The sequence below is a fragment of the Pristis pectinata genome, chromosome 3, assembly GCF_009764475.1.
Source record: "Pristis pectinata isolate sPriPec2 chromosome 3, sPriPec2.1.pri, whole genome shotgun sequence".
NCBI classification, from domain to species: domain Eukaryota; kingdom Metazoa; phylum Chordata; class Chondrichthyes; order Rhinopristiformes; family Pristidae; genus Pristis; species Pristis pectinata.
The window spans coordinates 70,235,609-70,249,234 of record NC_067407.1 but is presented as its reverse complement, the minus strand read 5'-3'; the positions used below and the strand labels follow the sequence as shown (position 1 = coordinate 70,249,234).

General features: G+C 45.9%; 1 protein-coding gene across 6 annotated transcripts in view; it reads left to right on the top strand.

The window, feature by feature from the left end:
• The first annotated feature begins 858 nt into the window (after positions 1–858).
• The window catches only part of dop1a (DOP1 leucine zipper like protein A), a 158,087-nt gene continuing 145,319 nt past the window's right edge, over positions 859–13,626 (top strand). For 4 of the 6 annotated variants that reach the window (XM_052011962.1, XM_052011961.1, XM_052011957.1 and 1 more), the window contains exon 1: positions 859–1,479. The gene's annotated coding sequence lies outside the window, so the exon portion shown is untranslated. The remainder of the gene's footprint in view (positions 1,480–13,626) is intronic. The other 2 variants (XM_052011959.1, XM_052011960.1) reach the window with 2 other exon arrangements.

Sequence of the window (13,626 nt, the reverse complement as noted above, 5' to 3'; positions counted from 1 at the left end):
CATCGACTCTGACAGCTGTTCCCAATCAATTAGTATAGAATGTGGTCAGCCCAACACACTAATGAGTAGCCTCCCTTCTGCCTACTGACTTTGGTTAACTGGTTTACCACAATTATACAAGGGCCTTGATGAGTCTGCAGTTGCAGCGTAAACACTAATCTACAAGAAGATGTACTTGCAAAAGATTCACTGCAGTAGTTCCAGGCATGTTGGGTTGCCATATGAGGAGACATTGAGTAGAGCAGGCCGAGAGGAGAACTCATGAAACTTGCAAGATTCTTCCCAGCTCGCCAGAACTAAATGAGGGGTCTGCGACCAGGGATCACAGTCTCAGAGTGAGGAGTGGACCTCTCAGGAGGCAGTGAACTTTGCAGCTCTCTACCCAGGGCTCTACGAGCTCAGTAACTGAATTGTTTTGAGGCAGAGATCGGTATTTTGCTGGGCATTAAGAGAATCAAGGGCAACGTTGCTGAGGTAATACAGCACCCATGATCCTGATGAATGGCAGTGAAGACACGAAGGGCCGACTGTGCTCCGATTTCTGATCTCCTGACTTTGAGCAATGGCGTGGTTTTAATTTTTTCATTGTTGTGGGCTACTGTAGGGCAGCACCCAGCGCCTTTGGAGGTGCTCAGACGTAAATAAAAATCTCCTGATGTTACACTTCCCGATGATTTCTGGGGTTGAGGACTGGGGTACGGAGCGGGTGGACGCAGAGGCAGAAGGCGGCCGGGGTAGGAACCAAAAGTGCGACCTAAGTGTTCCGGGGGACGAGTCAGGAGCGGGACCGAGGGACGGGAGAGAGCGGCGCGCAGCGCGCTGCAGCCTGGGAAGTGGGGGAGGCGGGAGGGGCGGCTCGGTACTGGCCGATGGCGGACCCCAGGGCTCCCGGGTAATCGGCCCCTCCGTCACCGCCGGCGGCTACCGGAGGGACCTGTCATCGGGATTATCAGCAACTGCTGCCTCTGCATTAACTACAGGGCACCTGTCCACTGGATTAACCACAAGGATACCTGTCTCTTGGATTAACCAGAAGGGGACCTGTCGACGAGATTATCACCAGATACTATCCACTGAATTATCACTGGGTATTCTGCACTGTGCTATTGCCAGTTACCTGTCCACTGGGTATTCTGCAGGATACCTTTCCATTGGATTATCACCAGATTGTCTACTGAATTATTACAGGTACTTGTCCGCTAGATTATTGCTGTGTACTAGATTATCACTGGGTCATTGTTTACTGGATTATTGTCATTTGTGGCTACCAGTTTACAACTGGGTCAGTTGCTGCTGGATTTTTACGGCCGTGGGAAGAGTCTCCTGAATCACCACCATTTCAGCTTGGTCCAGCCTGTCCACAGCCAGCAGTTTAATTAAATGGTGGATGAAGAGGTGACTTCCTTCAATAGTTTCTGCCGTGGTAGGATTGGGCAATAAGGTGAGAGCTGGCAGCAGGCAGCAACATTACAGTGGCAGGTAAGTGCTGGCTCTGGTGTCGCATCATCTGTCTAAAATTTGTCATGACAGTGTTTGACTGCAGTCAAGAATTTCAACCTTTGCTCATTGACTCTCTTCTTGACACTTGCTATTGACATGCAAAAATTCATAAGTACCTTAAAGAGGTTAAATGCAATTTTTATTTCCAATTTTGCGCGTTACCTGCTTGATGTTTCTTTTACTGCTTATCTCACTCCTTCTGCATAGAACATACAGCACAATACAGGCCCTTTGGCCCACAATGTTGTGCCGATCTTTAAACCTCGCCTAAGACTATCTAACCCCTTCCTCCCACATATACCTCTATTTTAAATTCCTCCATATGCTTATCTAGTCAGCTGTTGAATTTGGCCAATGTACCTGCCTCCACCACCGCCCCAGGCAGCGCATTCCATGTCCCAACCACTTCTTGCTTTCCCACCCCTGTTTTGATGAGTTACTTTCACTTGAGCATTCCATTTGAGCGAGATCAGTTTCTGATCCTGGGTTGGCCTCTTTAAATTGCTTCTATTCCAACACCATTTTAATCTCAGTGTGGAGTTTCTCATTGCAGCAGAGGTTTTGATGGCTTAACTTCCCAGTGGCATTCTCTGGTGACCATGGTTGGTTGGTTAGTTTACGAATTCAATTATTCATTTCTGGAAATTAGAGGCAGCAGTTTATCTGTTAGTTTTGTGCGTCGCCCAATTACATGGTGCAGAAAAGATTCATAAGGATGTAACCTGGATTGGAGGGCTTGAATTATCAGGAGAGATTGGATTCATTCAAAATCCTGATGAGAGGTCTCAGCCCAACATGTTGACTGTTCATTTCCCTCCATAAATGCTGCCTGACCTGCTGTGCTCCTCAGACATTTTGTGTGTATTGCTGGCAAATGGGATCAGCGTAGGTAGGCACCTTGGTCAGCATGGATGAGTTGAACCCTCAGGTCTGTTTCAATGCTGTATATCTATGAATCTATAAAGTTTAGTTTGAGTAAGGTAGCTAGATATATCACAGGAAATACTATTTGACTGAACCTTGGTTTTCCAAAGTCTCTGAAGAGGGTCAGCTAATTTCAGACATTGTAATTAAAATGTAGTTTCGCTTTAAATTTTGATTTTCATTTTAACTTGCTCTTTAACCAAAGTGAACATCGAGGACCACTTAAAAATTCAACCATTAAATGGAATTTTTTTTCCTGTAACATCTTTATCTATGTGTGACATTGAAAAAGGGCTTAAGAGTCACAAACTGAGCAGAGGAGAAAGTTTGCAAATTTAAACAAGAAAATGAATGAAATACCTTCAGCGTGTCACTGCATCTTTGGCGTCAATGTTGAAACCCTTTAACCATTGTTTGGAATTTGCCTCGCAATTTTTACCCTCTGCAAATGTGGTTATCCCAAACTTTATCTAGATTCAAAGGGTCTCAGCCTGAAATGTTGACCGTCCATTTCCCTCCACAGATGCTGCTTGACCCCCTGAGTTCCTCCAGCACTTTATTTGCTCCAGATTCCAGCATCTGCAATCTCTTCTAATTGGTTAGTTTTGCACCAGAGTTTAAGTTATTCTAAAGTTGCAACAGTGCTTCCATTCAACAGAGTTTTCAAATATTCTACATGAAATACATTTAAAATTCCATTCACTTGTTGGAAGGTATTAGCTCCCTTGTTTACTTAAGACTTTAGATATGTCTGTCACCATTTTATAGTTTCTCAGTAATTATAATTGGTGGGGAAGTTACTGGAGGGAATTCTGAGGGACAGGATCTACCAGCATTTGGATAGAGTCTGATTAAGGGGAGTCAGCATGGCTTTGTGCATGGGAAGATGTGTTTGACTAATCTTTTAGAGTTTTTTAAGAGGTGACCAAAAAGGTAGATGAAGGTAGGGCAGTGGATGTTGTCTATTTGGACTTTAGCAAGACCTTCGACAAGGCCCCACATGGTAGGCTGGTCTGCAAGTTTAGGTCCCATGGAATCCAGGGAGAGCTGGATTGGCTCGGAGGTAGGAAGCAGAGGGTGATGGTTGAAGGTTGTTTCTCAGAATGGAGGCCGGTGACTTGTGGTGTGTGACAGGTTCAGGACCCTTGTTATTCATTATTTGTATAAATGATTTGGACGCGAATGCACAAGGCTTGGTCAATAATTTTGTGGGTGACACGAAATTAGGAGGTGTCGTTGATAATGAAGAAGGTTATCGCAGATTACAAGGGGATCTTGGTCAGTTAGGGAAGTGGGCCGAGGAGTGGCGAATGGATTTCAGTACAGATAAGTGTGAGGTGATGCATTTTGGAAAGTCAAACCAATGTAGGACTTATAGTATGAATGGTTGGGCACTAAGGAGTGTAATGGAACAGAGAGACCTAGGAGTACAAGTGCATAGTTTATTGAAAACAATGTCACAGGTAGACAAGGTGGTGAAAAAGGCATTTAGCATGCTGGCTGCAAAGCACTGAGTAAAGGAGATGGGACATAATGTTGCAGTTGTATAAGTTGTTGGTGAGGTCGCACTTGGAGGAACAACACCTCATATTCCGCCTTAGGAGTCTCCAACCTGATGGCTTTAACATTGATTTCTCTAACTTCCGGTTAACCCCACCCACCCCCCACATTCCTTTGTCTTCCCTTATTCCTGTGGCTCCCTTTCCCCGCCTTGATGACCTGCCCATCTCCTCCCCTCCCCTCCCCCATCCTTTATTCCATCATCCACTGCTCTCTCCTACAGGATTCCTTCTTCTTCAGCCCTTGGCCTCTTCTACCTATCACCTCTCAGCTTATTACATCTTCTTTCCCTCTCACCTGGACTTGCCCATCCCCTGAACTCACCCATCCCCTGCCAGTCTGTGCTCCTCCCACTCCCCCCACCTTCTTATTCTGGCTTCTGCCCTCTTCCTTTCCAGTCCTGATGAAGGGTCTCGGCACGAAACGTCGACTGTTTATTTCTCTCCATAGATGCTGCCTGATCTGCTGAGTTCCTCCAGCACTTTTTGTGTATTGCTGCAGGTTCCAGCATCTGCAGAATCTCTTGTGTCTCTACTGGAGTACTGTGTACAGTTTTGGTCGCCTTGTTATGGGAAACCCTCAGATAAAGTGGAAAGAGTGCAGAAAAGATCTAGGAGGATGTTGCCAGGATTCGTGGGCCTGAGTTATAGGGAGAGGTTGGCCAGGCTAGGTCTTTATTCCTTGGAGCTTAGGAGAGTGACAGGTGACCTTATAGAAGTTTAAAATTTTGAGAGGCATAGATAAAGTGTATGGTAACAGTCTTTTCCCCAGGGTAGGGGAGTCGAAAACTAGAAAGCATAGATTTAGGGTGAGAGGGGAAAGATTTAAAAGGGACCTGAGGGGCAACTTTTTCATCCAGAGGGTGGTGAGTATATGGAATGAACTGCCAGAGGAAGTGGTTGAAGCAGGTACAATAGTATCATTTAAGAAGCACTTCGATAGGTACATGGAGGGGCAGGGCTTAGAGGGGTATGGGCTCAATGCAGGAAATTGGGACTAGCTGGGCGGGTACTGTGGTTGGCATGGACTCGGGCCGAAGGGCCTGTATCCTGTGCTGTATTGCTCTATGACTCCTATCACTGTAGTTTTATTCTGCGCTCTACCTAACGCAGTTAATGATTAATCTTGGGTCGATTCGTAGCCTGCTTTTATTTTCATTTTTTATCGTATTTTCTTTCATTACCAGCTAGCAGAATGCCAAGGTCCAATGGGTTGGACTGTTCAATTCAACAAACATAACTCTGGTACTGACTGCTTGCTGTGGTCAACCTATTCCTGAGTTCTACAAACCCTGCTGTGATGCTGCTGGATTGTGTATGACAGTAGCCGAGTGTGGTTTAGTTTGTACTCCTGTCCCAGTATTTTCTTCCCTTGTCCATGCAACAAAGATGAGATTAAAATGTTACATTTTGGGTGTAAATTTGCAGTGGCAAATTGCATTGCAGCATTGGTCCTTGTATTGGTATCTTTTTGTTTTGAACATTTGCAAATATAGTTCTTGAGTTATTTATGGATAAGAAGCTTATAAAATCTAATGTTTTATATCAGCCAAGGAAGAGGTTATTTAATTTCCAATTATTATTTAGTTTTTAATTAATTAGAGAAGCCAGTCCAGATAATAATGATACTAATTATTGAATTAACTACTTGGCATCTTGAGAAAGTATAGGTGGGCTGTGAACAGAGCAGCAAACTCTTCAGCTACTTCACACTAATTTGTGGTACCAGATTTAGTTCATACCAAATAGTTATTGGTAAATGTTGAGAACTTTAGATCTAATTGGAGAAGTATCTTGACAAGGGACACATTCAGATAAAATTGAGCAATATTTTCTTCCTCTAACCTGTGGATCAGATCAGTGCTCCAGTTGTGAATGGGGCTGGACAATTAAACACCTAACTGGGAGGGTGGGAGGGAGAGTTTCAAAGAACATAGAACCATACAGCACAAAACAGGCCCTTCGGCCCACCATAACATCTCTGTCCTTGACACAAACGGAGCATGTGTGCCAAAGGCCTGGCTGAAACATTTGCTGCAACCTTTAGCCAATAGCTGAATGAATGATCCAGCCCATTTCAGTTCATCCATAGCAAGAAATGTCTGAGTACTGGGTACCATATGGGACCAGCCAACACAACAACTAGGCACCCAGAACTAGCCTCGCATTCAGTAAACTGTTTCCATCCAGTTATTTGCCACTCCCCTGGATGAGTGCAGTTCCAACAAAATTGGGACACTTGACAAAGCAGCCTACTGGTTTGATCCTGTTTCAGTCACCTGTAACATTCATTCACTCTGTCGCTGAAGCATCATCACCGCCGTGTGCACCATTTACAAAATATACCTGCGGTATTCTAATTGCATCTTCCAAACCCACAATCTCTATCACCAAGAAGGACAAGGGCAGCAGGTTTGTGGGCATATCACCTGCTAGTTTCCCTCCAAGTTGCACACCACCCTAATCTGGAAACATTTCTTCAGTCCTGATGAAGGGTCTCGACCTGAACTATCGACTATTTATTTCCCTCCATAGATGCTGCCTGACCTGCTGAGTTCCTCCAGCATTTTGTGTGTATTGCTCCAGATTCCAGCAGCTGAAGAATCTCTTTTGTCAATATATCTTCAGAATCAGGTTTATTATCACTGACATATATCGTGAAATGTGTTGTTTGGTGGCAGCAGTACAGTGCAAGACATAAAATTACTTTAAGTAGTCAGTCCTTTGTCACAGGGTCCAAATCCCTACTCCCCACCCAACAACACTGGGTGTATGTTCAGAAGAACTATAGCAGTTCAACAATGCAGTTGGGGGATAGGTACCAAGTTCTGCCCTTGCCTGTGATTCATCAGTCTATAAATGGGAGAATTAATGAGGGTGAGCTAGGTGGTCTTCAGAGTTATTGTGTTTCTGAGACTATTTTAGAAATTGCTTGTAAAAGTTGATTAAAAAGCTAGTCATAAGCAGAGAGGCTGTAACAGTAAAACTCCAATAATTTGCTGAGACACAAGAAATTCTGCAGATGCTGGAATCTGGAACCATGGAACAAAGGGCGGAGGAGATGGGCAGGTCATCGAGGCAGGGGAAGGGAGCCACAGGAATAAGAGAAGACAAAGGAGTGGTGGGGGGGAAGAAAAAGAAGGGGAGGGGTTACCGGAAGTTCGAGAAATCAACATTGAGGCCATCAGGTTGGAGACTCCCAAGGCGGAATATGAGGTGTTATTCCTCCAACCTGTGTCTGACCTCAATGTGGCAGTAGAGGAGGCCATGGATAGACATGTCAGTATGGGAGTGGGTGGCCACCGGGAGGTCCTGGCTGTTGCGGCAGACAGAGCGAAGGCGCTTGATGAAGTGGTCACTAAATCTGCGTCGGGTCTCACCGATGTACAGGAGGTCGCACCGGATGTAATAAATGACACCCTCGGACTCGCAGGTGAAGAGCTGCCTCACCTGGAAGGATTGTCTGGGGCCCTGAATGGTGGTGAGGGAGGTGGTGTAGGGATAGCTGTCGCACTGGGTGCGGTTGCAGGGATAAGTGCTGGGGGGTTATCAGTGGGGAGGGACGAGTGGAAAAGGGAGCCGTGGAGAGAGCAGTCCCTACGGAAAAAAGAGAGGGGGGTGAGGGGAAGATGTGCCTGGTGGTGGGATCCTGTTGGAGGTAGCAGAAGTTGCGGAGAATGATGTGTTAGATGCGGAGGCTCGTGGGGTGGTAGGTGAGGACAAGGGGAGCCCTGCCCCCTGTTATGTCAGAGTGGGGGAGGGGGTGAGGGCAGACATGCGGGAAGTGGAGGAGATACGGGTAACGGCAGCATTGATGGTGATGGAAGGGAAACCCCAGTTACTGAAAGAGGAGGACGTCTCTGATGTCCTAGAATGGAAAGCCTCATCATGGGAACAGATGTGGTGGAGGCGGAGGAACTGGGAGAAGGGGATGGCGTCCTTGCAAGTGACAGGGTGGGGAGAGGTGTAGTCAAGGTAACTGTGGGAGTCGGTGGGTTTGTAGAAGATGAGAAATCCCAAATGGTTTGGCATCTTGCTTGTCAGGTGATTTTTTTTTTTCCCATGCTCCCCTTCCGTTCACTAGAGCCCCTGTTCCCACACTTCCCTCTGTCTCACCAGGGCCTCTGTTCTCCTACTCCCTTTCTACTTAGCTGGTTCGCTGGAAAACTTATAATAATAACAATACAGAGTAAGGACATTAAAATAAATGACACTCTGAAAAGTGTGCTGTGGTATTAATAGAAACAACATCCAATAGTCTGGAAAATCTGCCAGTCCAACACCACTGATGTTCAGAGCGTGCCTAATTATCAGAGTTTTGTTTTCCTCAGGAATTTTTGTATTTCCTTGATTAGTGAAAACTTTGTAAATTTATATATTGTTTTACCAACATTCAGTAACAAGGTGCTGTGCATTCAAAAGGCAGGGTAATATCACATACCATGTCCAACAAATCATAAGTTACAGCTCTGAAGATTCTAACAATAAATTTGTAACATAAAACCCAATGTCTTTACTGTTGTGAATGCTTGACTTGGTGGTTTGGAATAGGATGCATTGTGCTGCTCTACCACAACAAAACTGCAGGGTAACATGCAGTCCCAGCTGAGGTGATGAAAAATTCCTGACCATTGAAGTTACCATTTTTGCTCTTGATTACTTTGAAATTTTTTCTTTTACGTTACGTTCCATCATTTGACCCATCAGATGTATCTTGGAAATGACACTGAAGTACCCAGATTTTGTTTAAAAAAAACTGAGAAGTTGGCATGCTTCCAGTTACTTTGTGCAGCCACTGTATACAGATTTATACAGCACAGAAACAAGCCCTTCAGTCCAACTTTCCATGCTGACTAAGATATCTAGCTGAGCTAGTCCCATTTGCCTCTAGACCTATCCTCTTCATATATCTGTCCAAAAGTCCTTTAAATGTTGTCATTGTACCCGCCTCTACCACTTCCTCTGGCAGCTTGTTCCATGTACCAAAAATAAATAGAGGGCTATGTGGGAGGGAAAGGTTAAATAGATCTTAGATCAGGATAAAATGTTGGCACAACATTGTGGGCCGAAGGGCCTGTACTGTGCTGTAATGTTTTATGTTCTATACTCGCCACCCTCTGTGTGGAAAAAGTTGCCCCTCAGGTCCCCTTTAAATCTTTCCCGTCACCTTTAATCTGTGTCCTCTAGTTTTAAATGCCCCTACCCTGGGAAAAAGACATACTGAGCAAGAAATAGAACATAGAACAATTACAGCACAATTCAGGCCCTTCGGCCCACAAAGCTGTGCCGAACATGTCCCTACCCTAGAAATTACTAGGCTTACCCATAGCCTTCTATTTTACTCAGCTCCATGTACCTACCTAACAGTCTCTTGAAAGACCTTATTGTATCAGCCTCCACCACCGTTTCCGGCAGCCCACTCCACGCACTCACCACTCTGAGTAAAAAAACTTACCCCTGACATCTCCTCTATATCTACTCCCCAGCACCTTAAACCTATGTCCTCTTGTGGCCACCAATTCAGCCCTGGGGAAAAGCCTCTGACTATCTACCCTATCAATACCTCTCATCATTTTATACACCTCGATCAGGTCCCCCTCATCCTCCGTCTCTCCAAGGAGTAAAGGCCGAGTTCCCTCAACCTGCTTTCATAAGGCATACTCTGCATTCCAGGCAGCATCCTTGTAAATCTCCTCTGCACCCTTTCTATTGGCTTCCACATCTTTCCTGTAGTGAGGCGACCAGAACCGAGCACAATACTCCAAGTGGGGTCTGACCAGGGACTTGTATAGCTGCAACAATACCTCACGGCTCCTAAATTCAATTCCCCGATTGCCTTCTTAACCACAGAGTCAACCTGTGCAGCTGCTTTGAGCGTCTTATGGACTCGGACCCCAGATCCCTCTGATCCTCCACACTGCCAAGAGTCCTACCATTAATACTATATTCCGCCAACATATTTGACCTACCAAAGTGAACCACTTCACACTTAGCTGGGTTAAACTGCATCTGCCACTTCTCAGCCCAACTCTGCATCCTATCTATGTCCCTCTGTAACCTCTGACAGCCCTCCAAACTATCCACAACACCCCCAACCTTCGTGTCATCCGCAAACTTACTAACCCATCCCTCCACTTCCTCGTCCAGGTCATTTATAAAAATCACAAAGAGCAAGGGTCCCAGTACAGATCCCTGAGGTACACTACTGGTCCTGACCTCCACGCAGAATATGACCCTTCAACAACCACTCTTTGCCTTCTGTGGGCCAGCCAGTTCTGGATCCACACTTCAATGTCCCCTTGGATCCCATGTCTCCTCACCTTCTTCATAAGCCTCGCATGGGGTACCTTATCAAACGCCTTGCTGAAATCCATATACACTACATCTGCTGCTCTCCCTTCATCGATGTGCTTAGTCACATCCTCCAAAAATTCAATCAGGCTCATAAGGCAGGACCTGCCCTTGACAAAGCCATGCTGACTATTCCTAATCATATTATACCTCTCCAAATGTTCATAAATCCTGCCTCTCAGGATCTTCTCCATCAGCTTACCAACCACTGAGGTAAGACTCACCGGTCTATAATTTCCTGGGCTATCCCTACTCCCCTTCTTGAATAAGGGAACAACATCCGCAACCCTCCAATCTTCCGGAACCTCTCCCGTCTCCATCGACGACGCAAAGATTATTGTCAGAGGCTCCACAATCTCCTCCCTCGCCTCCCACAGCAACCTGGGGTACATCTCATCCGGTCCCAGCGACTTATCTAACTTGATGCTTTCCAAAAGTTTCAGCACCACCTCTTTTCTAATAGCTACATGCTCAAGCTTTTCAGGCTGCTGCAAGTCCCCACTACAATCCCCCAGATCTTTTTCCATGGCGAATACTGACGTAATGTATTCATTAGGTACCTCCACTATTTTTTCTGGATCCATACACACTTTCCCACTGCTGCACTTGATAGGCCCTATTCTTTCGCATTTCATCCTCTTACTCTTCACATACTTGTAGAACACCTTAGGGTTTTCCTTAATCCTGCCCACCAAGGCCTTCTCATGTCCCCTTCTGGCTCTCCTAATCTCTTTCCTAAGTTCCTTCCTTTTAGCCTTGTACTCTTCCAGATCTCTAACATTACCTAGCTCTCTGTACCTTTTGTACAGAGGATGAAATGAGGTCTTAAATCTGCTCCTGATCTCAGGTTGTTGGCTACTTTTGGGCTAATTAGCTGTTTCAGTGAAAGATTGAAAGGTGTCACTCTGAGGTGAGGTACAAGTCTTTGACGGCAGTGTAGGGGAATTTTGACTCCGTTTCACTTTCTGCTAATCCTGGGAGTGACTGGTAATGCCGTTGCTTGGGTAGCTGTTATTTCCCAGTCTGGACAGCCAGCACCTCAGAAATAAATCAAACATGAAGGCCATCAATTACAGAGTTATTCTGGACAGTTTTTATCTAAAATATAATAAGTTCACTTCAGCAGTGTGGTCTTCTATTGCAGTTATTCTGCTTCTTGTTATGGCACTGTTTCTGTACTTTCTGTAATATCTGATTTTCAGTGAAGGTGGAACAGCACTGCTTGTTGATAAGAATAGGAGAATGTGGAGCTTTAAATGGAGAAGGGTTCCTGGTGACACAGCTGGGATCTGAAGAACCAGAGTCCTGATCTGTTTAACTGCTGTGTTCAGCAGTGACTCAGTGAGAATTTCCTGTAGAGCTGAAAATGGTGTATCCTAATCTTGTACTTCCAGCTGCTGGAAGTACAAGTAGAAAATGCTGGAAGTACTGAGCAAGTTAGGCAACATCTGTGGAGAAAGAAACAGTTAATATTTCAGGTTGGTGGCTTTCATCAGCAATGGGACAAGGCAGAAATCATAAAGGAGTGGGAGGGTAGGAGAGAACAGAGTTAGGGTGAAGACCAAGAGAGATTGAATAATACAAAGGGTGGTGGTGCCAACTGAAGGAGGTGGTTAATGTATGTGAACGGTCCCTGATCTGTCTGGAGGAAGTGTGGGTAAACAGAGATGACTGAGAATTGAGGAAAAAGAAAGAAAAATGCAGGAACTGTGAGATGCAAAACACAGCAGTTGCTGGATGAAAAACACGATGATGCTGGAGGAACTCAGCAGGACAGGCAGCACCCATGGAGAAAAGCAGGCGGTCAATATTTTGGGTCAGGAGCCTTCTTCAGGACTGAAGATAGGAAAAGGGGAAGCCCAGTATATAGGAGGGAAAATCAGAGCAGTGGTAGGTGGACAAAAGAGGGGAGGCAGGGTGGTGATAGGTAGATGCAGGTAAGAGATAGTGATGGGCAGGTGCGGGGGAGGAGGGGAGAGCAGATCCACTGGGATATGGGTCAAAGGTAAGGAAGGAAAAGGGGTAGAAAAAAGAGAGAGAGGCTAGGAAAGAGAAGAAAAGAAGAGGCATGGGTGGGATGTGGGAGGGACGTGGTTGAGGGAATTACTTAAAGTGGGAGAATTCAATGTTCAAGCTGTTAGGCTGCAAGGTTCCAAGATGGAAAATGAGATGCTGTTCTTTCAATTTGCACCTGGACTTTTCCTGGCACTGGAGGAGGCCAAGGACTGACATATTTGTGATGCAGTGGGAGGGTAGATGAAGTGAGTGTCAACGAGGAGATGCAGATTGTGGTTATGGACGGAGCGTAGGTGTTCCGTGAAATGGTCACCTAGTCTGTGTTTGGTTTCACCAATGTAGAGGAAACCACACTTGGAGCACCGAATGCAGTAGATGATATTAAGGGAGGTGCAGGTGAATATTTGTCTCGCCTGAAAGGACTGTTTGGGTCCCTGGATGGAGGTGGTGTAGGGGCAGGTGTTGCACCTATGGTGGGGGCATTGGAAAGTCCCCAGGGTGGGAGTGGGATGGGTGGGGAGGGAGGAGTGAACCGGGGAGTCGCGGAGAGAGCGGTCCCTAGTGAAAGGCAGAAAGGGGTGGGGAGGGGAAGATATGCTTGTCGGTGGGGTCCCGTTGGAGATGGCGGAAGTGGCGGAGAATGATGTGTTGGGTACGTAGGCTGGTAGGATGAAATGTGAGGACAAGGGGGACCCTATCCCTGTTGGGTCTGGGAGGGGTAGGGGTGAGAGCAGAGATGCGGGAAATGGCAGAGATAAGGGTGCAAGCTCTCTTGACCAAAGTAGGAGGCAAGCCAGTAAAAGTTGGGCATCTCGGATGTCCTGGAGTGGAAAGCCTCATCATGCAGCGGAGGCAGAGAAATTGAGAAAAAGGGATAGCATCCTTGCAAGGGACAGGGTGGGAGGAGCTGTAATCGAGGTAGCTGTGGGTGTCAGTGGGTTTGTCGAAGATGTTGATAGATAAGGAATCTCCTGAGATGGAGAGATTGAGAAAGGAGAGAGAGGTATCAGAGATAGTCCCAGTGAATTGGAGAGCAGGGTGAAAATTAGTGGCGAACTGTCGAGTTCTGCACAGGTACAAGAGGTGGCGCCAATGCAATTGTTGATATAACAGAGAAAGAGTTGAGGAATGGGGCCAGAGTAGGCTTGGAATAGAAACTGTTCAACGAAGCCGGAAATCTAAAATTAAATAAAGTGCTGGAGATTGAAAATATCTCTACAGTTGCTGCCCAAGCTGTGGTGTATTTCCAGAATTCTGCATTGTTTCATATTTCCAG